At 42.8% G+C, this 23,773-nt stretch overlaps 1 protein-coding gene and 1 long non-coding RNA gene across 4 annotated transcripts in view; one reads left to right on the top strand and one right to left on the bottom strand.

Moving 5' to 3' along the window:
- Positions 1-650: 650 nt before the first annotated feature.
- SOX6 (SRY-box transcription factor 6) overlaps positions 651-23,773 on the top strand; it is a 375,549-nt gene continuing 352,426 nt past the window's right edge. The window contains exon 1 of one of the 3 annotated variants that reach the window (XM_039707456.1): positions 651-968. The gene's annotated coding sequence lies outside the window, so the exon portion shown is untranslated. Of the gene's footprint in view, positions 969-4,746; positions 5,477-5,917; positions 6,717-23,773 lie in introns of those variants that run through there. The other 2 variants (XM_039707454.1, XM_039707455.1) reach the window with 2 other exon arrangements.
- On the bottom strand, positions 1,139-5,748 carry LOC120501333. The gene is made up of 3 exons (XR_005627263.1): positions 5,512-5,748; positions 5,112-5,165; positions 1,139-2,159 (listed from the first exon to the last, which is right to left on the bottom strand). It is a non-coding gene; the product is annotated as an uncharacterized LOC120501333 (long non-coding RNA).

Here is a 23,773-nt window from a genome sequence, read left to right as displayed (position 1 = left end):
AGCCTGCGAGGCAGCAGCGGGAGCAGCGCGGCTCCTGCCTCCCGCCCCGGCCGGTCCGTCCCCGCGCTCCGGCAGCGCCGCCGCGCCCGCCCCGCCGGGCTCCGCTCCCGCCGGGCTCCCCCCGCCCCCGGCGGGCAGTCCCCCGCCTCGGCCCCGCACACATCCGCGAGTCAGGGACAGCGTTCCGAGGCAATCCTTGCCGGTGCAAATCCCCCGAGGCTTCTCTCCGCCAGAGCGTGGAACAAAATTGCCGGTTCCCCTGAGTTTTTGTCAGGCCGTGCTGGCGCTCGGGAGCAGGTAAGGCGGCTGCTGGCTGCCAGCGATCCCCGCTGCACTTGCAGCGAGCAGCAGGAGCCGGTGGAAGTGGGAGTGTGGTCTGCTCTTCATTAGGGAGGGGGGAACGGACCCTGGAGGTGATGCAGTGAAACACTTCTACTCCCTTGCATTGTGTTTGTCACAGACCACGGGCGCTCTCCTTTTATAACATTCACTTCAAGCATTCTCAAACCCAACCGGAATAAGTTCTGATCCTCCCCTTTAGTTTACATTGGGGTTGTCAAAGGATTAAATAAATGAAACTTTATTTGACCGTGGAGTTTACAGACCCTGGGATCCCTGCGCGCTCTGGCCTTATTCTAATTCTATAGCGGTAATTACCCTTCGTTTCTTTAAGTGCAATAGATTTATTGCCTTAGAGACTATGCACAGTTTGATTGAATTATTCATTTTTTTTTCTTTGGTGTAGACTGCATCTGGGGACTGATGTGACGTGTAGATTTTTTTTTCAGGAACAAAGGGAATGTGGAAATGAAAGAGAGAGGGAGAGAGAGGCTGGCAGATGTGATGAGATGCGGTGAAGGTGTATCCAGCTTGGCACTCCCACTCCTCTCTTCTCCTCTCATTGCAGCCCTGGGTGACTCTCAGGCTAACACAAACAGCTTTTCTTCCGCAGCCTGCCCTCTGTCACTGTAAGTACAACAGCCTTCTCTTATCAGCATGCAAATTCCAGCCACTCACTACCTTAGCCTGGTGTTTGCACTTTAGATTTACAGAAGGGACCTTTAAAATGAACTTTCCGAGACAGGAAGGGGTTTTCATGTCGAACTTGCTTTTATTTTCTTTGTAAAAGTTTATGTGGTTTTTCCAGTTCTCTCTTTCCCCCCCCCCTTTTTTTTTTTTTTTTTTTTTTAACGGCGGGGGCGTGGAGCGGGGAGATTGTTGCTGCGGCTTTTTCCTTTGCTATCAAGATGATGCACAGTTTAAAATGAAATTAAAATCTCCTTGATCCTTTCTCTGCCAAGACAATACATTTTGTTGGCAGATGACGCTGTAAGGAATTCAGAGTTTTTGTTTTCAGGCAGATCTTTAGCTTTGAGTGTTACAAAATGCAAACGTCCCCTAAATTTGGAGGAGTTCGCCAGAGGTTCTTGTTCCAGGGGAACTCGTATCAGCTGATGGGTTTGCTTTTGAAGAAACGTGCAGTAATTTACTTCTATCTAGTCTAACAAAACTTTTTCCCAATCGGATTATCAGGCTTTAACTTCTTTTCCTTTAGCTTTCTCTCAGATGCTGTTGATTATTTCGCAAAAGTTTCTCTGAACATCTTTAGCAAGCCTGTAACAAGCCTTCATTGTCGGACAGTGTCCGCAGAGGGAATTTAGAAACATGCCTCTTAATTGTCCGGCATTAACTGGGGTGAAAGGGCAGTTTAGAAGTGGGTGAATGACTTTTAAAGTGAAATTTCTCGCCCTTTGAGTCCAAAACTTCTGAGGCTGTTCCGCCAACTCTCCAGGAGTTGCAGGTTTGCTGCTCAGGTTAAAGATGCGGTACGTACAACTTAGCACACAGACAGGTTGCCTCGCTTGTTGAACATTGCTTTACTTTAAGGCATTTGGTGAGACACACGGCGCAAAATGCCATGACAGCTGTGCACAGGTAAGTGCCCCGACCTGATGTGAGCGCCTGCAGTCCCTTCCCTGTGCAGGCACCCCCAGCAGGTCAGCATCCCTCCTCAGCATCTGCCTGCCTTCAGCCTTCATGAAGCCAAAGCCAGGGCAGCAGTCATTCCAAAGGCGTTTCTGAACGTGGGGTAACGCTCCAAGTGAAAGCGTTTTCTTGTTTCCCGGCACGTGTATACGGATCCGCACGGCGGGTGTTCCCTTACGCAAACAAAGAGGGAATCACAATTATCCCCGTGCAGCGCGCACACACACACGCTCACATTTGCATACAATGCCCAAGGAATCCTCTTTTCCTGGCACCGAGAAGTTGCCGCTCTCCGGCGCTGTGAGTTACATCTGTAACTTAATTGATCACACGGGGAAGCAACAAGCTGGAGAGCGTTCCTTGCGCTCCGCAGGGCAGCGTGGCCGCATCCCTGCCCCAGCCCAGTGCCATTCCCTGCGCTGCAATTTCGGGAGTGCAGCGGGATGCTCCCCCGATTTGGAGCTAGGTGGGCGGTTAGATTTATCTGATGCTTTAATTATCTCTTGTCCCATTCCCGCTTCGTATATAGTAAGGCGCTACATTTGAGGAGGGCTTGGGTTGTTTTTTTTCCTTTCTGTTTCTTGGAAGAAAAAAACTTCCAGCAGTAAATTACTAGAGTTGCAGACTGAGGCAGACTATTCGTCCTTGTATTCTGATTTACATCTCTTTTCTTACATAGCTCATTTTAATTTTTTAAAAATCTTTTTGCGTGTCAAAGCTGCACTAGTTGTGCAAAAAGTCAAGGTATTTCCTTTACTTGCAGCAGGTTTAAATGTGTTACAAGGAAAGCGTGTAATGGCCAATCACGGGAATTCTTATAATTAAAGATTAAAAAGGACAGACTAATATCTCGACAGGCAGCTCTTTACTGCTGTTAATCCCATACGCCGGGTAACTGCAGCAAGGTGAATACTTTGAATTAGCCGAATGCAGGTGAATACAAACTCAGTATTTACAATCGTACAATTTCCCCTTATCCCTGAATTTCACTTTTTTAGTGTCCTTTACTAGAATTGAAAGAATGCTTAGGAATTGCTACTGTGCTCTCATCAGCTAATTTGGTGATAAAGCTTTACTAGATAATTATAAAGTTCTATTTCAAGGTGCTTGCTACTTGCCGAATAGGACTTGGTTACTCCTTTTATTGTAATGGAATTGCCAAAAATATCGTGTAAAACAGGTCCGCTATTCCAAGAGGTTCTGACTTAAAACTCCTTTTCCCTGAACTCGGCTCGAGAGGGGCGATAGCACCTCGGATAGCAGAGGATGCGACGTGCATGCCTCCAGCAGTGTGTCGAGTTTTACAGCTTGTTAACAAAATGAATCAGAGCCAGGTCATATCTGTCCTGTGCCATCGCGTTAATGTTCAATTTTCATCACGTCCTGCTGAAGCCAGGTTCATTCTCAGTGGGGCTGAGTGTGCTTCTGGGTCTAACCTAGTCTGCAAATTTTTACTTGAGAGAGAAGGAAAGTGAAATCAGGCTCTCTCTTCGTCTTTTTGGCCTCTATAAGTTATGAAGCTATTTTAAAATTAAAAAGTTTGTCTGTTACTAACTGTTCCAGGCGCCTTCTGGAAAATGGGGAGAAAGTGCCAAAAATACAGAGATGAATCAACAACTTCTCTCTCTCATTTTGTGGGCTTGAGGTTGCTTTCCGCACTCCCATCTTAACAACAGTTTAGCCTAGGTGTGAATAATATCAAAAGAGGGAGACGTTCACTCTGCAGCGCTGTTTGCCCACCTGATCTGCGGGCCCCTGACAGTTTGAAAGACTCTTTTATGTTTACCTTTGGAATGCAAAAATACAGCAGGGAGACTTTCTTGGGTTTGCAGTACTCTGCCACTGGTTGATTTTTCTCCTCAGCTTCTTATAGTTTTTCCCTTCTTTCCTTCTTTCTCCCAGATCTCACCCCCCCCATCCCCAATTAGCACTTCCAAGAGAGCGTGAGTTCCTAAATTGGTATTCAAGCTGATATTCCAGTCCTTATCTGTTGCCTTTTGGTAGGCAGAGAGAGGGATATTTATATATTGCCGCTGCTAAAATTTCTCGTCGTCGCCACGAGAATCCCAACTTCAGCTCGAGTCCGTCCTAAATCAGTTTTTCCTCTCTGGCCATACCTGTCTTTCCCTTTTCACTGCACTCACTTTTCACCTTTCTGCTGAATCCATCACTAAATAGTTTGTGGACTCTGAGTGCCTTCTCTCCCCTTCCTCTCCCCCGCGTCCCTGTAGCTGGACTCCCATCTCTAGTGTAATTTATACTTTCTATTTAATCTCTCCCCCTGCCCCTCCTTTTTAATTTTTTAAAATTTTTAAATTTTTTTTCCGCTCCCGGCCGTGCTGTGGGATCGGGCTCTTCAGAGAGCCATTTATCAGCTGTCACTAAGCGCTTGCTGAGTGCTTCCCTCTCGTCGTCCCCGCTCCCTCCCCACGCCGCCAGCCCTTCCCTCCTCCTGCACATCGTCTTTTTTTTTTTTTTCTTTTTTTTTTTTTTCTTTTTTTTTTTTTTCTTCTTTTTTTTTTTCCCCTTGTAATTTTATTTTCCTGGTGTATCCCGCGAGCCGGCGGGACTCTCCCGGCGTGTGTGTCCCCACGCAGCGCGGAGGGAGGGCGGAGGGCGGGCCGGCCCCGTGTGACACGGCTCCCCCCCCGCGCCGCCCCGGCCCCGCGAACCGGCTCCCCCGGGACCCCCCCGCTCCCCCTCCTCCTTTTCCGGCCCCCGCCCCGCCCTCGCACCCCCTCCCCGGTAACTTTCTAGTACCTTTCCTCACCACTCCGGGCAATCAGTGGTCATTAGCGGGAGCGGAGCGGTGTAGGGTTTCATGTGTCTAATGGCCCTGTGAGTGGTGATAGCTGCGCGGGGATGCGGCTGGCAGCCCGCGCCGATTTCACTTTCTGTTTTGTGCTCACTTTCTCCGCAGTTGTTGCTCTCCCCGCTCGCTCCCAGCCTCTCTCTCTCTCTGTCTCTCCCTCCCTTCCCCTCTCCCTCCTCTCTCTCCCTGTGTTGTCTCATCTTGCCTGTGCTGTCTGGGCGGGGGAGCCCTGCCTCCTTTTGCCTTCCTCAGATCAATGCCCTGGCCACTCACTTTCTGATGTTGCACGACGGGAAATGCTTTGAATACTTACGACATGGCCGCTCACATTGATTGCCAAGATTGACAGCAGTAACCATCGCCTTCACTTGTTTCAGGAGGAAAAAAAAAAATGAACCTGATTGTAACCAAATCTCCAGGCAACCCATCCGCAAACTTCTAACGATCGGGATCCTGCACATCCATGGCCCGGAGAAACACCAGCAGACTCTAGTTCATTTATTTTATTTTATTTTACCGAATTACTACCCATTTATTCCTCTCCCCTCCCTCCCCCCCCTTCACCTTCTTCCCTCTTTTTTATTTTTATTTTTTTTAATGAAAATTACCGAAGCGCGTTGCAAAAAAAAAAAAAAGGAGGCTCTCCCAGTGCTTTGTGCCACACTGGATCCCGAGGAGGTAACCAGGAAAACCAGCCCTATTGTGTTGTATACCTGTTGTTTGCTGTGGTGTGTAGTGCTGCGTGGCTTGGTGGCGGTGGCGGTGGTTTAATGGGTTTTCTCTGGATTTATGTCGCTTTGCAGGAGAGAATTCAGTTCCCCCTGCGCTGTCTTTAATGGGTTATTAGTTGCAATTGAGTGAAGCAGCAGCGTCCGGAGATAGATCTGTTGTTTAGCTTTTAACATTGCTGAATTCACCCCTTCCCCCGCCTCCCCCTGCACGATTATTTACTTTGATATCAAGTGTTGTGTTTCTTTTTTCTCCTTTTTTTTTTTTTCTTTTTTTTTTTTTTCCTTCCCTCCCTTCTCTTTAGGGAAAAGTAGTTATAGTCTCGTCCCCGTGCGAGTTTCCGGGGCTGTTTGAATCCCGAGGTTTCCGAGACGTTAAGGGACCCCAGTACCTTGAAATCACAACACTTTCTCATCCTTCCCGAGTAGAGTTTATTTTAAAATGTAGTGACAGATCAGCGTTGTATTTTAAGATCACCCACGGCAGGCGAACACATGGTGCGGGAAGATATTGTACGTAAGGAACTAACACGAGAGGGAGAAAGAGAGGAAAAATAAAATCCGAAATAAATCTTTGGGAGCGGAGCGCTGCTGTCATTGCTCCGAAGCGCTCGCGTGGGTTTCTCCTGGCGGATAACCCCGAGAGACGCGGGATGGAGAGAGGCGAGGGGAGTTTAGCGGTGCTTGTGGGTTCTGCGCGAAGTTTGAGGTGGGTGAGTGCTTTGAAGTTGGCCGGGGACGGCTGCGGGGAGCACACAAAGCTGCGGGAGCGGCGGCGGCCGTGCCGCGCTCGGCCACGGCGCGGCGCTGTCCCGGGCGCCGCCGCCGCCGCCTTATCTCTGCCGGCAGAGCCCTGGATAAAGTTATACCGAAAACTTTAAAATCGATATCGCGCCCTAATTCGTGATACACAAGGAGGGGGGAAGAAGGCAGTCCATCATCAGAGAGCTCTGTTTACACCCGGGGAAGGGGAGATGCGTGCCGCTTTGTGGCAACAGTCGACTTGGGATTTCTTGCTGCCTTAGCTCTTTGCCGGAGGTCATGCAAATCGACCTTAAAAGAATGCATAAGCCATAAATTAAAATAAACCCTTAGCCAGAGGCTGATCCATAAGTAGACAATACCTAACCTGGACAAAACGGCTTCCTTTGCGAGCTGAAAAAAAGAATAGTGCCTAAACTAAATGCAAAGTAAGTTTTCAGGAAGTATTTCACTTACTATTATTACTGTTATTCTTCTTTTAAAATAAAATAGTGGCAGTTGCAACAAGCTAGCGCAGCTGTTTGCAGGCGGTGCTGTAGGATACGAGTGAGGCAAGGTGTGTCTTGTGGAGAGCTTGTTCTTTTCCCTGGTTTCACTACCTTGGAAGCTGTTTATTTTTTTGGATTGGGGATAAGGAGCCTCTTTTACCGTACAAGCAATTTGATGTTTTATCTCGGATAACGCTGAAGAGTTTATGGCCAAATCTGGGTTGCCTGCAACTGTCACATGCGCGCACACAAGCTGCGTCTGTATATAATAGTCTCGGGGCTTGTTTTTTTTCCCGCAGTTTTTGACAATTGTTCCATTCATGATCCTGAAAGGAATCATCAGTGGGAGCTAATGAGTGCGCCTCTGCGGCTTGCCCCGCTCCGGGGAGGAGCGGGCACCGGCGCTGCCCGCTCGTGTAATGCATGCACGCGTGTACCGGCGGCGGGGTCGCGGCTGGGTGTAGCCAGGGCAGAGGGCGAGCAGGCGGGCGGGATGCGAGCAGGTACCTCCAGCCGAACGTGTCCCCGGGCCGGCGGCCCCGGCGCGGCCCGAGCCGTGCGGCGGGGCCCGGGGTCACTGGCAGGCACCGCCGCTGTCCGGCCGGGCGCTGCCTCCGCTTCCTGCGGGCCGCCTCGCCGTGGGGTTTGCTGCGGTTTTGTTGTTTGTGAAAGGACGGGAAGGAGTGAAAGTGGCACCGTGAAAGGACAATTAGTGTTGCGTCTGAGTGGCCGCGGTGGGGGGAAGGGGGGGCCGCGGGGAAAGGCAGCCCGGTGGGAGCCTGGGGACGGCAGATTAGTGCTGTCCTAGGGGTGTTTCCCAAAAACAGAGAGGTGAAACTTTCTGTGATAAAGTAATATGTCTTCGCCTGCTGTTCGTAGATAAGGTATATGTTTATTAAGCAAATTTAAATAGCCTTCGGCGCACGAGCGGCACTTTGTTCCTACTGCTTTCTTTTGCCCTCACTTTAACATTTTTTGCCGTTTCCGTCTTCAGTGCTGATCGTGAGGACAGGAGAACAGTTCTACCCAGTCCTCAAACAGAGTTTGTAGTCCAAAAATTAACGAATTTCCCCTTCTGTATTCGTGTAATGGAGCAATTTTGAAACCTGTTTTGAGACTTCGACTTGACTTGACTTGTTTTATTGACGTGCTTGTGCCCACTCATTTAATTAAGCCATTATAATACCATAAAGTAAATAATAAGAATGAATGTGAGATATGTGCATGTAGCCTGCCATTAAATACGAACATTTCCCTGGAAAGGACCCTTTAAAAAACTTTTTTTTCAGCACCCCATGATTCTTTGGCAAGATCTTATTGCAGGTTTTTGTTTTGAGCCAGGATATTTCGTGGGTTTTTGTGCTCATGACGTTACATGCACACTACGCTTGGAATATAAACAGCAAGCGTACCTAGCAGCTCATTCTAGTAAAACTAAGGAATAATTATTTATAGTGAGTACATTTAAAAGAAAATAATGAGGTCATTTGGAGTATGCTGCAGTTTGAAGTAGCTCGACACCTGGCAGAAACTACATACGCATTTTCTTCAGACTCTGCACTATCCATAACTTTTCCTTATAATACATTCTTGTGTTAAGTGAGAAAGGCTGTTTGTAAAACAATCCCCTGGCTGGTTCCAGTGTTGGGTGAAGCTGATCCTGTAATGGCATTTTGTTTTGAACAGTTGCTGTAGTTGAAGTTCCCTCATAAGGTAAGGTGGCACTGGGTCTGAAAGGAGGTCCAAATGCCACATTTATAATTAGACTGCCAATTCAGCACATTGTATCTATTGCTATACAGGGATATACTGCTGTGTCTGGTCTCTCAATAGACTGTATTCAGAATTAGCCAATTCAACTGCTTAAACTTTGGAGTCAAATTTAGAATAGGCAATGAGAGAAGGAAAGAAAGAAAACAATAATGCTTTCTTTTTTTCCCTCAGCTAGCTATTAAAAGCCAAAGAATATACGGAAACCAACCCAGGCACTGCTCTTGGAAGCCCTGCACCGAGCGCAGCCTGGCCAGCCTCGCCTGCAAAACCATTTTGAAGCGCGCTTCTCCGGGGGGAGGGGAAGGTGAGCCCTGGGCATCGCTCCCAGCGCCGCTCTCCATCCAGGCCGCTTCCCGGCCCGCGCCGCCCGCCCGCAGCCGGGGGAGGGGGCTCGGGGCCGGGCCCGGCGGGTCAGCCCAGCCCAGCTCGACCCGGCCCAGCCCGGCCCTGGGCTGCAGGAGCCGGCCCCCGGAGCCCCCGGTCCCCGCTTGGGGCGGGAGCGGCCGCGCCGGGGACCCCGCGCCCCCTCCGGCGTGTGCCCGCCGTGTCCCCGGGGGGCTGGCGGCTCCCCTTGCCTCCTGTCACACTCCTCGTGTCGCTTCCCCCGGCCTCCTCGCCGGGAACTTTAATTCATTCAGCGACGAGCGCCCAAGAGGCCCTTCGGTCGGCAGTCTCGCATCCTCTGCTAAACGCATTATTTCCTCCCTCCTCCCTGCAGCGCAGTGCTCCGTCTCGGTTCTGCTGGGAGCCTGAACTGGGCTGCCTCGGCGCTCCCTCGGTTTCCTCCTCTGCTAGATGGCAGGGTGCAAGCCAGTGCCATGTGTATAACACAGCATAAAGGCAGCGAGACAGATGGCTGTCTCTCCCTGCACGTTCCCGACTTTCCGCTCAACTTATGTAACTGCTGCTTTTCTTCCTTTTTTTTTTTTTTTTTTTGCGTTTACGCACCGATGAAAGCGACAAGAGAAACAAAGTGGAGCCCTTCAGTTTCACTGGTAAGGCCACAAGAGCCTTAGCAGCAGAAAATACTTGTAGAAAATAATAGCTGATGTCCAAAGTTAGTCGCCTTCACTTGTCAGCTTGGTTTTGTTCACAAGTGGGAACTGCCAGTGCTTGTTCCCTCGCCAGTGGTTTTTAATATGTGGCCAACAACTGTTCGTGGTCATTTCCTGAACTTCTTCTGCTCAACAGCAAAAAAAAAAAAAAATCTCTTTGGGCATGTTTTTTGCATCTTTGATTGTATTTTTAGTCCAAAGTATTCACATATCCCTGCAGTTCTTGGAGGCCTTAAAATAGCTTGTGGCAATAAAGGCCAGAGTTTTGCATGATGATAGCAATAACAAATACATTTTTTTTCCTCAGTTGGCATTAGAAAGTTTCTTTAGTCCTCTTTTATCTGCTAAACACTGTGATCACCTTAGGAGATAACACTTCAGGAAGCATATCTATCAATCTTTTACACTTGGGTAGATTTCCCCCTTGGAAGTGTATAGATCACACTCCAAAGGCTTCAGTCGATGTATTTATTTATTTATTTACTTCCCAGAACAAAAATTACTTTGGGATGAGAAGCCAGGATGCACTTGGCCTTCCACCCCATACAATGGGATGTTGTATATTTCCTTTTTTCCACAGTGTCACTTTAGCGGGCTCCTTTGGCAGACCTTGAGTGTCATCCACTGAAGTTTTCCAAAGTTATGTAAATAGGGGTGTTTGTGAATATGTGAGCTATGTCAACTGCACTGATACAGAGACGTATTTTTAAAACATTTCAGTTGGTTCAGTAAAACACAGAGGCAGAGCCTTGGGGCATTTGTGCATGGTGTCAGAAGCTGGGAGAGAAGTGCTGCTGTGTGAGGTGCTCCGTAGCTCACACAGAGCTTACTCGTCAAGTAGCAGCAAAACACACAGAGGTGCATGTTTCTGGTTTGTACTGTAGCAAGCTGCTTTCTGTTCATCTCTTCTGGTGGCTTTTTGTGTAATTTTTATTTAAATAACTTTCTATTTTTCCTCAGGTAGAACAGCAAGAATGGGAACTATTAGGGGACTTATTACCAAACCACAGAAACTGAATTTTCTTCTCTTTTGCATGAGCCATTTGGAGTTTTTTAGACATACGATTCTCCCACAGTATGTATCTGTACATGTGTCATTGCAGGCCTTTACATCCTATTATGAAAACAACAAAACACCATAAAATCCTATCACTAGTAAGGTTGTGTACTGGACTGGTGTGATGTCTGTCTGAAATACGTGCCTATTTATTTAGATGTAGTTCTGCACAGAAGAGAGAGATCTGATAGACATATTTGCTGGAAAGCAGCCGATTTCTGCAGTGATAAAACCGGATAATTACATGTTCCCAAAGCCTTTTCAGCACAGAAGTAGGTGTTCTTTTAAAACACTATTCCGTGGCAACAACAAATATTTGTGACATCATTGTAAGAGATTTCCTGCCAATTTTTAGTTTGCTGTCTTTCAGAAAGTCTAGAGTTCTTTGGAACTCATGAAACTGCTACAGATACCCATCGTATATTCAAGTATTCAGTGAAGTTTTAAATAATTCTCTTTCAATTAGTACAACAGGAGCCTGAAAAATGGATTTTCTCTTAAAGAAACAAGAATCAGTACACAGACATTTCTCTCCTCCTTTTGTATATTTTAAAGTACTCATATCAGTTTTATGTTTACTGTTTTGTCTTCTTAAATTAAGAAGAAAAAAAACAGCATCCCAAGTCTGAAAATCATTGCTTGGAAATTAGTTCAATCAAATATTTCTTGAATCTTGTGAATTGGAAAGAGTAAGATAAAATTAGGTATATTGTTAAACTAGGGTAATGAGAGTAATTCCTTAGTGCAGAATGGATCAATGGATGTTTTTTTGAAGTCAGGCAAAACATTCCATCAAGTTAATGTGTTTAAGGGTATCATATCAAGGACAGACAGGTACTAGCAGTGATAAAAAACAGATAACCTGCAACAAAATGATTTACAGATGGGCCATTATCATCTACAGAGAGCTTACACAGATCATATTCTTTAGAAAAAGAGAATGTAATTCTATAGAGCTAGGAGAATTACCTAAATAGGTCTGAATATTTAATGTTTCTTCTGAGTGACTACTAGAATTTGTCAAAGCAAAATTTTTTAGCCTTCTTATGGCCAGCATATTAATATAAGATACAGGAAAGTACTGGGTTTGTATTTCAAGTATTTTTATGTTTATTTTACCTGTTTGTTGAAGTAAAGCTTGGGAAATGTTTTGCTTCTTCTTGTGCAAACTTTGTAGTGCATAGTTTTAAAATATGTTCAAGACTGTAGCATCCGAATTTAGGAAAAAAAAAGGTGAAAAGTTTGATGTTAGTGATTTCTTAGATTTCAGAACCTATTCCATACAGCAAGTGACTGAGCTGCATCTCTTCTATCGGTGGCAAGACAGGATGTCATTTAAATATTTTTTCTTTCTTCTTGAGCTATACAGAAAGGTGTAGTCAATTGTGTCTGCAGTCACTGGTAGACTGACATGAGGCAATAGGAAACTCTGAAACCTCAGAGGTGCAGTATTGATTTGATTCCGAACTGCAAATCCTTCATATCATTGCTCCAAATATCTAACTTTACACCAATATTACCCATTCTTTTTATAGTGACACCATGCTTAGTAAAAAACTTCTAAGCACTGAGGTCAGGTGTTGAGATTGGATTCTAGTTTATTTTTTATGAATCAGATAAAGATTTCTGTGCATGAGACCGTATGTGAAGATGAGAGAACAAGAACATTTCCATATCAAAGGCAATATATCTGAGGCTGCATAGTAATTAAAATGCAGTGGTTTGGACTCTGTGCACTAGCACTTACGCAGAGCGTTGTTGGGACCTTGTGCAGCATGCAGGCGGTTGTCTCTTGCATACTTCTAGAAATATACTTATAATTTTGTACAAACATTTATGCCAGTCCACACTTTTCTGTGGATAATTTGTATTTCATCCAAACCATTCAAAGTAGAAGTTATTTTTTGAGCAACCCCCTCATTATGGCTTTTGTGCATCAACTATTTTTATTCTGGTTGTTTGTATTTCCTCTTACCAGAATGATGGCTTGTTTATAGTCATATTTTTTTGTGTATTTCGCTAAGACCCCTTCCATATACCACTGAAATTTTACGACTTGCATGAAATATCTTGTATTAGAAACAAAAATGCTAATATCTTTTCAGATTTATTGCAAATGGTGTGATTTCTTACATACCATACTTTATGGCAAATTAAATGCATGTGCTGGAACATAATATTTTTAATGAAACAATATGTGTTTACTAATTCCAACTAACTGTTACACAGCATAAGGAGAATTTATATATTACTCCAAGGACCTGCCATTGTGGGAAAATTGACATAAAATACTGCAGGGTGCTCCCTATCTGGAAACTCTTTTCTGGAATAAATGTGACTTTAATTCCTGAGTGCATCACCCTGAGCTGTTCCGGAAGGGCTGCTGTTGAATTGTTTACTTCACAAACCCTGTTGGTCAGTGTCCCAGTGCGGAGGAGGCAGAGAGTTCTGCAAGTTTCCTCATTACTCAGAGATGCTCGTTCTGCAGGGGCTCTGTTCATTAAATGCTCCAGAACTACTGGGGTGAAGCTTTTAGGAAGTCTTTGTGCTTAAACAGATGTTTGCACCCTGATTGTATCGCAGCAATCTTGCAGTCTTGCTTAGTTTTGACAAGTTTTAGGTGACGATTGATGGATGTGTCCATGGGTACTTTGAGCTGAAATCCCACCCTTTCAGAGGCTGTTCTGCTGCTTCTTACATCTGGGAGATTGCTGTGGATGGGCTCGTTCCACCAAGCTCCCGACCATTTGTGGTTAGTGAAAAGCCGTGGTATTTTTGCCCTGGTGGGGGGGTTAACCTCAGTGTCATGGCCTAATTCCAGCTAAGATAGGATGGAGTTGCCCATCTACAATCTCACAGTTTTAACTGGCTCGGTGGTGAATCCTCACTTCCTTTCCTCAGTGTTGTTGTGCTAAGGACACTCACAGCATTTTACCTCAGGAGGGCCAAATCCACCTGTTGAAGTAATAGGTGGAACTAGATGAGGACTCAGATTTTGGGAGCTTTCTGGAGAAAAGCAGTGTTCTATAAGCCAGTCTGACTGGCTTATTGTTATTCGGATGATCATTTTGAAGGATTTGATATATATGGAATTTGAATGTTGAGGTATTTCAGAGGAATATTTTTGACGTAATTTGGTATTTGACAGATTCTCAGCTGGTATAAGGCAGTGTAACTGTTTACTTAAGCAGGAGGGTGCCTTTTTACTCTAGCCACAATCACATTCCTTAGGCCAGGATGCAGTTCCTTCTGGGTTCAATGGAAAGAACTTTTTGTGACTGTGTGGGGATGGGGCTCATGTGTCAAGGCCCTGTTTGCATTGGATTAACTGTAGAGGATAATTTAGTGTCAATCAGGGTGGAATCAGGTTTGCTTACATTATTTTTTTAATGGCTTTAGGATGATATTAACAGGAATTCACCTCACACAAACTACATCTTAGACAAACTGTCCCTCCATATCTATCTTCCAGCAGGTTTTCTGGTGCAGTATATTATGCAGCATGTGGGGATCCTGACTGCTGGCTTGCTGGCTTCCTGTAATTGTGGGGACTGTGGCTGTGTGTTTTTCTTTTTCTTTTTGTTTTTCTTTCATTCATACCTGATCTGCTGAGGGCAGATTATCTTCTTGCAGGTCCTTTCATATTTTTCTTCTGCTAAGGGATTCATATAGATCATTGCAGTGGGAATGTACTTTATTCAATCTTTAGTGCAAATATATGTAGATATGCACATGGCATTTTTCTAACGTCCCTAAGTAGCTGTGTTTCAACATATATTTAGTAGTGATTTTGTTATGGTAGTCTGAGTGAAATGGAGTATCACCTCTGGTTTACATGCATACATTCTTACATTCTGCTGTCTGTATCTATTCTCATTGCTTAATCCAGGAAAAGGTCTAAGATTCCAGGAAAATCCTTTCATGCTTTCTGGTTGCCTTTTATAGGCCCTAGTTCCCTTTATGCTACCTGTTCTTTGGACATGGAAATTATGGTGCCCATAGTGTTTCTCTTTGGAAGTAGCAATGGAATCTTCATTTATTTTGAAGCAAGTTAGATATGATTCTTTTCACTTTGATTTCATGAGCTAGAAGATAGTAGATAGGTGTTTGGATGGCTGCACAGACCGTGAGGAGTCAGTTTAGAGAAGAGTAGTGAGATGGAAAAATATGAAACAGAAGAGACCAAGAAAGAAAGGTACTGCCACAAAATGCTCTAGAAAAATAACTAAGACAAAGCATAATCTCATGACGCTTACCCTCAACACTCAACCTGGGCTTTAAGGAGTCTGCTGCATTTTCAAGCAGATCAGTGTGCCCTTTTTCCCTGTGTCAAAGATCTTCCCTCAACCATTGGTGAAAGCCAAAAGGCTTTACTTTCCTTGCTGGTCACAAAATCTTTCCTCCTGGTTTGTGTTTTTCTGTAGTAATGGAAAATTCTCATTATTTTGAACTTCTCTACCCCTTCTAGACAAGAAAGGTTCAATCTGTGATGTTTAAGAATGTAACAAAAGCTCTGATTAGCAGGGGCAGTGCAGCTACACAGGTGTGTATTTTACTGCAGTCACGCTGCCATGTGTTTTATGGGCTGCATGGGTGTGCCCACTAAAGGTTGATCTGAAAACACCATTGCAAAACACTCTGTGATGGAATGGGATCAAATTACAAACAAAAACTTATCACAATAGTGTGATAGTGAAAGACTTTGAATGCTTTGAGTATTGTATAGTCTTTTCAGGGAAAGAGAAAATGTCTGTGGGAGAGTAAAATGTACCTAAAGAGTTCTTACTGAAAATTAGCTGGAGTTTCTAATTTGGACATATTGAATCAGTTTTTCACAATATGAGTGTAACATAACCAAACCCAAAAAGAACAGGAGGAAACTGTTTTGGTGAATCATTCATATGGGTGATTTCCATTAGAAGAGCAAACATCAAGGTTTTAGCTGTTGCTGCTTTTCTTCTGATGAATCCCCTCCTCCACCCCACTCAAAGTGGCACAGTAATGCCTAGGATAACCAATAAACCAGTAAGAGTCAAATCCATCCCCAAACTGGTTTTGATTGCCCTGTTCCTGCTGTGGAGGACTTTTCTATTTCAGTAAATCGGCTTGGGATGATTAGACAGAGAAGGTGAAGGCTCGTTTCCCCTCACACTGGTGTAGCGTGGCTCCCACATGATACTTCCTGTCTTTCACATATTGTCCCTTTAGTATCAATAGCAACTGGATGCAAATCAGGGTGGCATCTGCTAGTTTGTTTTCAGCTGACCGGGCTAAACAGCACATATGGAATTTACCGCCAGGAGGCTGTGACCTCACCACAGACAAGTGACATTCCCACAAGTAGGTAATGAAGCACCCCTATTGAGTGCAGCTAAAGTCCAAATCCTCAGCACAGTTATTACATATTCAGTTTAAACAGCTCTCCCAAACTTTAAAGCTGTCCCTTGATTTTTTTTAAATCTGCTCACTGTTGTAGCTGGAACGGCAGCTGTTGCTGGTCTCTGCTGATGCCACACTGCGCTGAATTGGGCCTTCTTGAAAGTGTGTGGGAGAAAAGAAGGGATGAAAAAACAAAGGGAGAGGAAGAGGAGGGGAAGGGCTATGAAAGGACAAAGATGCAGGGAAGAGTGAGTGAATGCATATATAATTGAACTGAATAGCAACTGTAAGGCTTGTATTGCTGTTGAACATGCATAGAGATTTTCTGTAGTCATATAGTATTTGGATATAGCTTGATCTATGTAGACTTTTAAAACTTCCTTATATAGGTAGTGTAATGCTATCTTCTGAAGAAGAGAATATGCAGTTGTTGAAGAAGTCCCTTTAGTGCTTATGATATTCAAGATTGAACTCTGTATTCATTTTCCATTGCTCATCAAGTTAGTCACATCCAGTTCTTTGGGACACAAGTTATCTGTCCTTGCTGTCTGAGAAAATGCAGGTTTCTGGGAAAGGTTTGAGGGGATCAGTTTGGTCAAATCAGTATTTTTTAGAAGTGTACATAAATATTATTTATATGATCAATCTGTGAATGGTTAGCATGAATAGTAAACATTTTTGTTTTACTGATCATTCTGACAGCTGGTTGATAGCAAATATTTTTGAAAGGATTAGATAGATTCTAGACTATCAGTGTAAATTAGTAATCCCAATATACTTGCACACCAGTTTGTGGTCTGAGTGTTGGATATGAAATGAGATTTTATTTTATGTCCTTTTGATCTTGCTCGTGATGAAGTTTTGAGACTAGCTAAAAGCAAAGCAGAAATTAAATAGGTACTTTAGAATCTGAAGCAGTTTCTGGGGATGGAAAGGGAAGGAGAATACTTGAATGAGAGGAAACAAAAAGAAGAAAGGGGATAGGATAAGAAGCAGACAGACAGGAAAAAATCCCTAGGATGTGCTGGGGCAAATCAGCATTAGTGGTTGCAGCCTTTCAAGGCATACCTAATTACTTTATTCTCCTTCTTCACTTAGCGTCTTCCAAGAACTTTCCAAGAACTGAGGATGAGATATCAAAATCAGCACTTTTGTCACTCACAATCAAATGGGATATTAATTGAGGTTAGAGGGGGAGTAATGATTGAACAGCTGTTGATAACTGGGATGTAACAACCTCCAGAACTGTGAATATTGTGTAATGTAAAAGGAAAAGAGTTTTTTAATATTCTCAGCTTTCTGGAAAATAGAGCAGTTCTTGTACTTTCAGCAAGAAATTTTTTTGGACTTCCTGTGGCAGACAGTTCTTTTAGAAGAGCTGGACCATGGCCTGCAGCCTTCCAGCTGTGTGTGGTAGGCTGGGCTGGGCCCATGTTTCAATAACTGAGATGCAGAGGTAACAAACAGGGAGCCACTCCAAAACCACAAGAAATGTGATGCTTTATCACAAAAGACATTGAACCACTGGAACTTCCAGAGAAGGATCCATATATCCTCAATGTTACTTCTCAGAGTGCCCAGGGTTAGCAGGATCATTCATTACTGTGGCTTCATTGGAATTCTTAAGCATGTGAAAAAATGCCACGGAGCATATTAATGCTTTTTCTTGGTGAATGCTGGGGACCAGCACATGGAACCCCACAGCAATGTTCCATCTAGTTAAAGCTGCTAGATCGTGGCAGCCGACTGTCTGATTATTTTAGGATCACTCTATGACTGGTTATGCATGTTCACTATTTCATTTCTGTGCCACAGTGTAATACAGTTGTCCAAATGAGGCACAGCAGCCACTGCACAAAATAGCCATCCACAATTTGTTTCAAATGTTGTTTCTGACATAAAGGTGCATGTGGTTCATTCTATTCCCTCTGAGTTACTCTGTGCAAGTACTCACTTGATTAATGTGTCAGGATCTTAAAAAGCTTTTTTAAAGTTCAGATTCTAATAAAATGACTTTACTTGTGTTTAAAAATATTTCATTTCAGAGCAGTTTTTTTTTTCTTTTGCAATGAATAGGGCGCTGAAATTAAAAAAAAAAGGCAGAACATTAAACAAACAACCCCTTTTGCATGCAGATAAAAGGCTGTTTAATATTAGCCATGATTTGTTTGATGTGCAAAATTAATTTATTTGCATTTTGCTCTTCTGGTATTTTGCTTGTCCAAAAGCAGACTCAGTGTCACACTTGGGCCTCCCTCTCCTCGTGGTGAATTCCAGAGTTGCGGTGAAGGCAATTGCTGGGTAAAGAGACTCTCATTTGCCAGAAGCCATTGACAGCCACAGGCTGCCTGCTGTCTGGTGTTGCAGACATAATGACTACGATCAAAAGTGTGAAGAGCAGTTTGCCTCTTCTCACCATTTTTGTATTAAAATAAATAGCAATGATGAATTAGAGACCTGGCATTTATTCCCAGAATTGATTATTACAACTGAAGTAGGCAGAACATGTGTTTTCTCAGACAGAGGAGTTGATGGGTTTTGGTTCTTTGTCTAGACCTAGGGGAGAGTACGTATGTATGTATTTATTTATTTATTTTGGGGTGTCAAAATCTGAACTTGCAATTTCTGTGTGATTCACATCTTTAGAATGAAATTCAGAGTTATTGACTAAGACAGGTAGAAATCTCATATGCTTGAGCTCTTCCAGGTCCAGCTCCTAACACTCAAAGGTTCAAGTCCTCGAAGATACCAAGTGCTCTGGTCCTAGTTCAAAAAACTATCCAAGCACATGGTAAGCTTTAAAGCCCAGGAATAATCTCAGTGGGAATGAGACTATGTATGTGCTTAAAATTCAGCATGTAGTTAAGTACTTCATTGGATTGGGGCCAATGTGCTTAGCACTTTGGAGGGCCGAATCCTTATTCACTAGTGGTGGTTTATATATTTTTTTGGCTTATGAGTTTCCTCACTGACCTGCTCCTTTGTTTAATGGTCAGCCCACTACATGGTCAGGATTAAAAACTTCTGGGGCTTGTTTTGTCTAGAAGCCTATGGATAATCTCCAGAGGGAATGGCTCATTTTACATAATTACTGATGCTAAATAAATATGTTCTTTATAATCAACTTATGTTTAATGTGAAATTGCTAAGATTTTTGATCAGGAGACCAACATTTGACCCAGATTTTATTTCTTTTTTTGAACCGTGTTTTTCTGCAGAAATTAATAATGCTTGTCTACTCTTAGCGTATACAGTTCTGAAAATAAATTGTATTTGTTTATATTAACTTTTCTGTTTCCAAGGTCTCTCTGCTTCCAACCACCATTTTTTAAACTTGTTCCAAATGAGCATTATTCAGACAATTATTAGTAGTGAGCTTTATCTGAGCTGAGATCTCTAGGTAGTACTGTCAGATATTTGGTCTTGACTCAAAATATCTTGGCCATGTAAGGTAATGGTTCTAATTGTTTTCCTCCTCCTCCTCTCACCTGTTCTGTTAAGAAGCATAATCTTGGCCCTACCTCAGTAGTGGTACAGAAGCCAGAAAATCTTTTTCTGTAATTGTATGGTTGCTATTGCTATTATATATGAATTTTAAACAAATATTTGTCCATTATTCCCCAAATTCCTGACCAAGCATCACAAAGGCTCAATTGAACAAACTGAATTAAAAAAAGAAAGAGAAAAAAGGCAGCTGGGGGAAAATCCTAGATGTCTCCAGCAGAGGTAAATGGATGCCATTTCTCCTCAGCAGGACAAACCTTGATCTTTTCAAATCTCTGAGGGAAAAGACTTCCATTGTCTCTGTAAGAGTTTTTGCTTGCTCCCACCAGGATGGAATAGGGGTACAGTTAAGTGCTAGCTTAAATCTTGATTTTAAAGACTGTTTGTCTTTCCTTTTATGCTCTGTCTTTAAAATAGCTGAGGAAAAGTATTTATATAGCCTAGATTAGAGTGTAGACAGGCATGTTGTTGCACGTCTAGCTGGAGGGACAGAAGAAATCATACGTTTGGCTCCTCTTTCCTGCCTCTCAGCTGAGGTGCAGTAAATGGCTGTGGGATCGCCGCAAACGCCATGGATGGCACAGTGCGGCCAAGGAGCTGCTGAAACCACAGCTCTGCCCATGCTGAGTGCAGGGACAGCCAGCCCTGGCAGGGACAGCAGTTCTGCTTCCACTCCTGGGAGGGGAACAGCACACACCTCTGATGCAGCCCGGGGAGCAGTGGGCGAGGGAGGAGAACTTGGCGTTATCGATTGTTTTGATGCCGCCGCAGACCGCGATTACTGACATGTTACTTTACTCACAGAGCCCTTCTCTCCTCTTGTGCAATCTGCTGCCACTACAAGGTACAAAGAATGTCTCCAGCTCAGTGTCTGCGCCGTGGTTAGTGTGTTTAAGTGTGCTCTGGGAGCAAATGCTAAGAGCTCCAAATGTATGAGCAGATAAATTTAATGCTGCTGTATGGACATGTGCTCTGAATCCACCAGAAGAATGTAATTTCTTATTTAGTGACAGTAAGGTCCTACCTGCTTAAACCACTATAATATTTTTTTTTCCAACTACCAGAGATTCATTGAAGGAGGAGGGCGCAGCATAGATACTTTTGAAAACATTTATCACCTTACAACATTTAAAATCAGATAGCCCAAGAATGCTTTTAAGAAATATAAATGGTAAAAGTGTTCCTAGTTCTATGAGTAGTGCCAAATGTGCCAAAAATTGTGCCACTGACATTTTTATCTCAATCTGAGTTCAATTTTCTGTTAGTGATGACTATGTAAAAATTTTTTTACTATTATTCTAGAGGTTTATTCAGCTTGACAGTTGTAGGATTAAGCCTTACAAACAAAAGGATAATATATCCTATGTTTACAAGTTAGCCAGAGGCCAGGTTTTATAAACTTCAAAAATACAGCTATCGCTAGTTTATAAAATAGACTAGTCAGCTTTCCAAGAGAGAAAATAAATCCAGCAATGGAACTGATTTCCATGGCAGCCTGGTACTCTCGTATGTAGTAATACATTTTGACCTAAAGCAATGTTACACGTGAATCTTAAAAATGTTTTGAAAGAGGTAAAAATATGGAGCACAAAGGAGACACATATGGGACTTGATTCTGTGAGTATCTCATCCCCCCTCTGGGACCCTTTAGTTCCCTGGAAAGGGGCACTGAGCAAGAGATATTCAGTGCCATTCACAACAGGGGACATTCAAGATTTTGGAATCTGATCTTCCTAGTGCTTTCTGACAATGGGTGCAATGGTTTTCATTAGTCAAAAATCTGATAAGAAGTTCATAGGTGGACCTGTAAGCACCTGTGTTAGCAACAGAGGGAAGTATCTTATGTTTTCTGCTGAAGGCTAACTAGCAATACTTTTAGTCTTAAAATTTCATATCAGAACCTAAAGAGATCTAATGATCCTAGCGAGAAAACAATAAATTCTGGAAAAGAATTTAAGATGTGTAGGGCAGTGCAAGGATCTTTATTTACAAGCATGAAATGTAAAGAAATTCCACATAAAACCAGCTTCCTGTTTTATCATTTGCAGCATGGAAATAATTAATTTTCACATCAACAGTATTTGCAAGAGGTGAAGAGAACATCTATGGCTGCAGTGCACTTCATTTAGTGTGGTTTATTGTTTGTTTGTTATTTAGTAATGTTGTTCTGTGGGATTTGCCAGTGACTGTGGTACACAGGTCTGCTGTAGCACCGAGGAGGTGCTGCCCTGTTAGTTCTCAATCTTGTCACTTCTGGGGAACAGCAGTGAAACTGTTTGTTCCTGACAGCAGACAGCCCCACTGCAGGGCCCTGGTTTCATGTTACATTAAGTATTAGCGCTGTTCTTTCAGGAGCTATTATGCTGTGACATCAAAGATTTTCTGACAGGGCAGTTGTAGGTTAGCACTGAAGTTGTCTACTGAAATTTTTAAGAATGGAATTAAATATATATGATCAGATTTAATATGAGAGATCGGAAACTGCATATAAAATGGAGTTAGTGGTTAAAGAAAGCTGCAAGAATAATTATTTGGTTTGGCCTATTTGTCCTTTCTTGTCCAAAGCAATTTTTATTGCCTTTAATTTCTACAGCAGTTCCAAAAATACTGCCATATGTTAACATTTTTGTGCAACTGCTTATTTTCTGAAAAATGTTGTGTGAAAAAGGAGGAAAAGGTCTTTTATAAAATAAGTGTTCAGTATAGCCCCTGCAGTGCTTATATAAATTAACCCTTGAACAATAATTGTAATAGCCCAAATTATTTTTTTTTACTGATTGCCTAATTACTTAAAAGGATTGAGATACACATTTTAAATGGTAAGAAAGCAATGTAAATGGTGAGCAAATGCTTAATAGTGATCACTTAGACTTCCATCTTTTTATAAGAGACGAGCTGTAGCTGTGCATAGATTGCAATATCAACTGCTGCCCTTTGGAAATTGTGAATCCAGTTTCTGTGTGACTTACTGGGAAGATGATAGGAATTTGAAACTTACTGTCTGTGTAGCTGTTCAGGACAAAAAAATAAAAAAAATCTTGAACATGCGCAACTTCAAATGTTCCTGTAGATTCTTATGTGGTGAAATCAGCGTTGCTACAACTATAAAATTACTATTATGCTCTGATGAGGCAAGTTCAGTGACAGGAAATATCAAAATTAATTTTGGAAACACATGCCTGCATATTTTTGATTATGTTACTAAGGCATTTCTTCCATTTAGTATCAAGCAAGTGAATCATCCATTAAAAATGAAAATGTGTACAATGGAGTAGTACTTTCCCAATGGGGGAAAAGAAAAAACAACCAAAAAATCGCCACAACTAAGAAGCAGAACAATGATGTGTAGTCATAAGACAGAAGACACCAGTGTAATTTTTGCCATAAATGTAATACTTTCAGGCATAAGAAAAATTACATAAAGAATGTACCTCTTTCTTTGTAGTGGGGTCTTTCTCTTTTCTCTCATTTTTGTGTATGATTACGAAGTTTTTGCTGAGGTAATTTGATTATTTTGGGATTGTTCTGTTCACTGAAAACTTGCAGGGGAAATTCTGAAGTTCATCTTGCAGTAGAATATGCTTTTTGTGCTATGCTGATTGACCAAAACTGGCTGTATGGTAGCTTTGATCAGGCATAATGATTTTAGTTTATTTAGATAACATTGCTTGACTTCTCCTTTGGTTTTACTGCATTGCAACACTCTTATCAGCAAATCAAAATCTTTATGGCTGAACATTCAGAACCAGATAGTTCAGAATGAAAACTCAGCCCTTTATATGGATGCGTGAAGCTCTGGGAATAGTGGCACTACCCTTAGGAAATACTCACTGACAGGTGGCAACAGTGGAATACAAAATTATTCTTTAGCTCTATAATCTCAAATCACAACATTTAAAGTGTATATAGATATATTAAAAGAAAATGTGGATAGGAGAGCTGGGTCTTTCAGGGAATTTTTAAGTGATTATAAAGGTACATGACAAAATCTGATTAGCTACTGTGGATAAAGTATTTGTTGAGTAGTTCTAATGCCCTCAAGAGCATAAGATTGTAGGCAGATTTCTCTATGATGTAAAGCTGTGTTTTAAAACAGATTTTTAATGAACAGTGTGTGCTATCAGGAATCCATTTGACTTTTACGATTTTGGATAGAGTATCCTTTCACTTTGGCTGTAATTGTAGAGCCTAAGGACTGTTACCCTGGCAAGCATCATTATGTGAACGTG

Source organism: Passer montanus, unplaced genomic scaffold (genome assembly GCF_014805655.1).
Source record: "Passer montanus isolate IOZ18808 unplaced genomic scaffold, ASM1480565v1 scaffold2, whole genome shotgun sequence".
Taxonomy (NCBI): Eukaryota; Metazoa; Chordata; class Aves; order Passeriformes; family Passeridae; genus Passer; species Passer montanus.
Note: the sequence above shows the minus strand (reverse complement) of the source record. Positions and strands in the feature narration are given on the sequence as shown.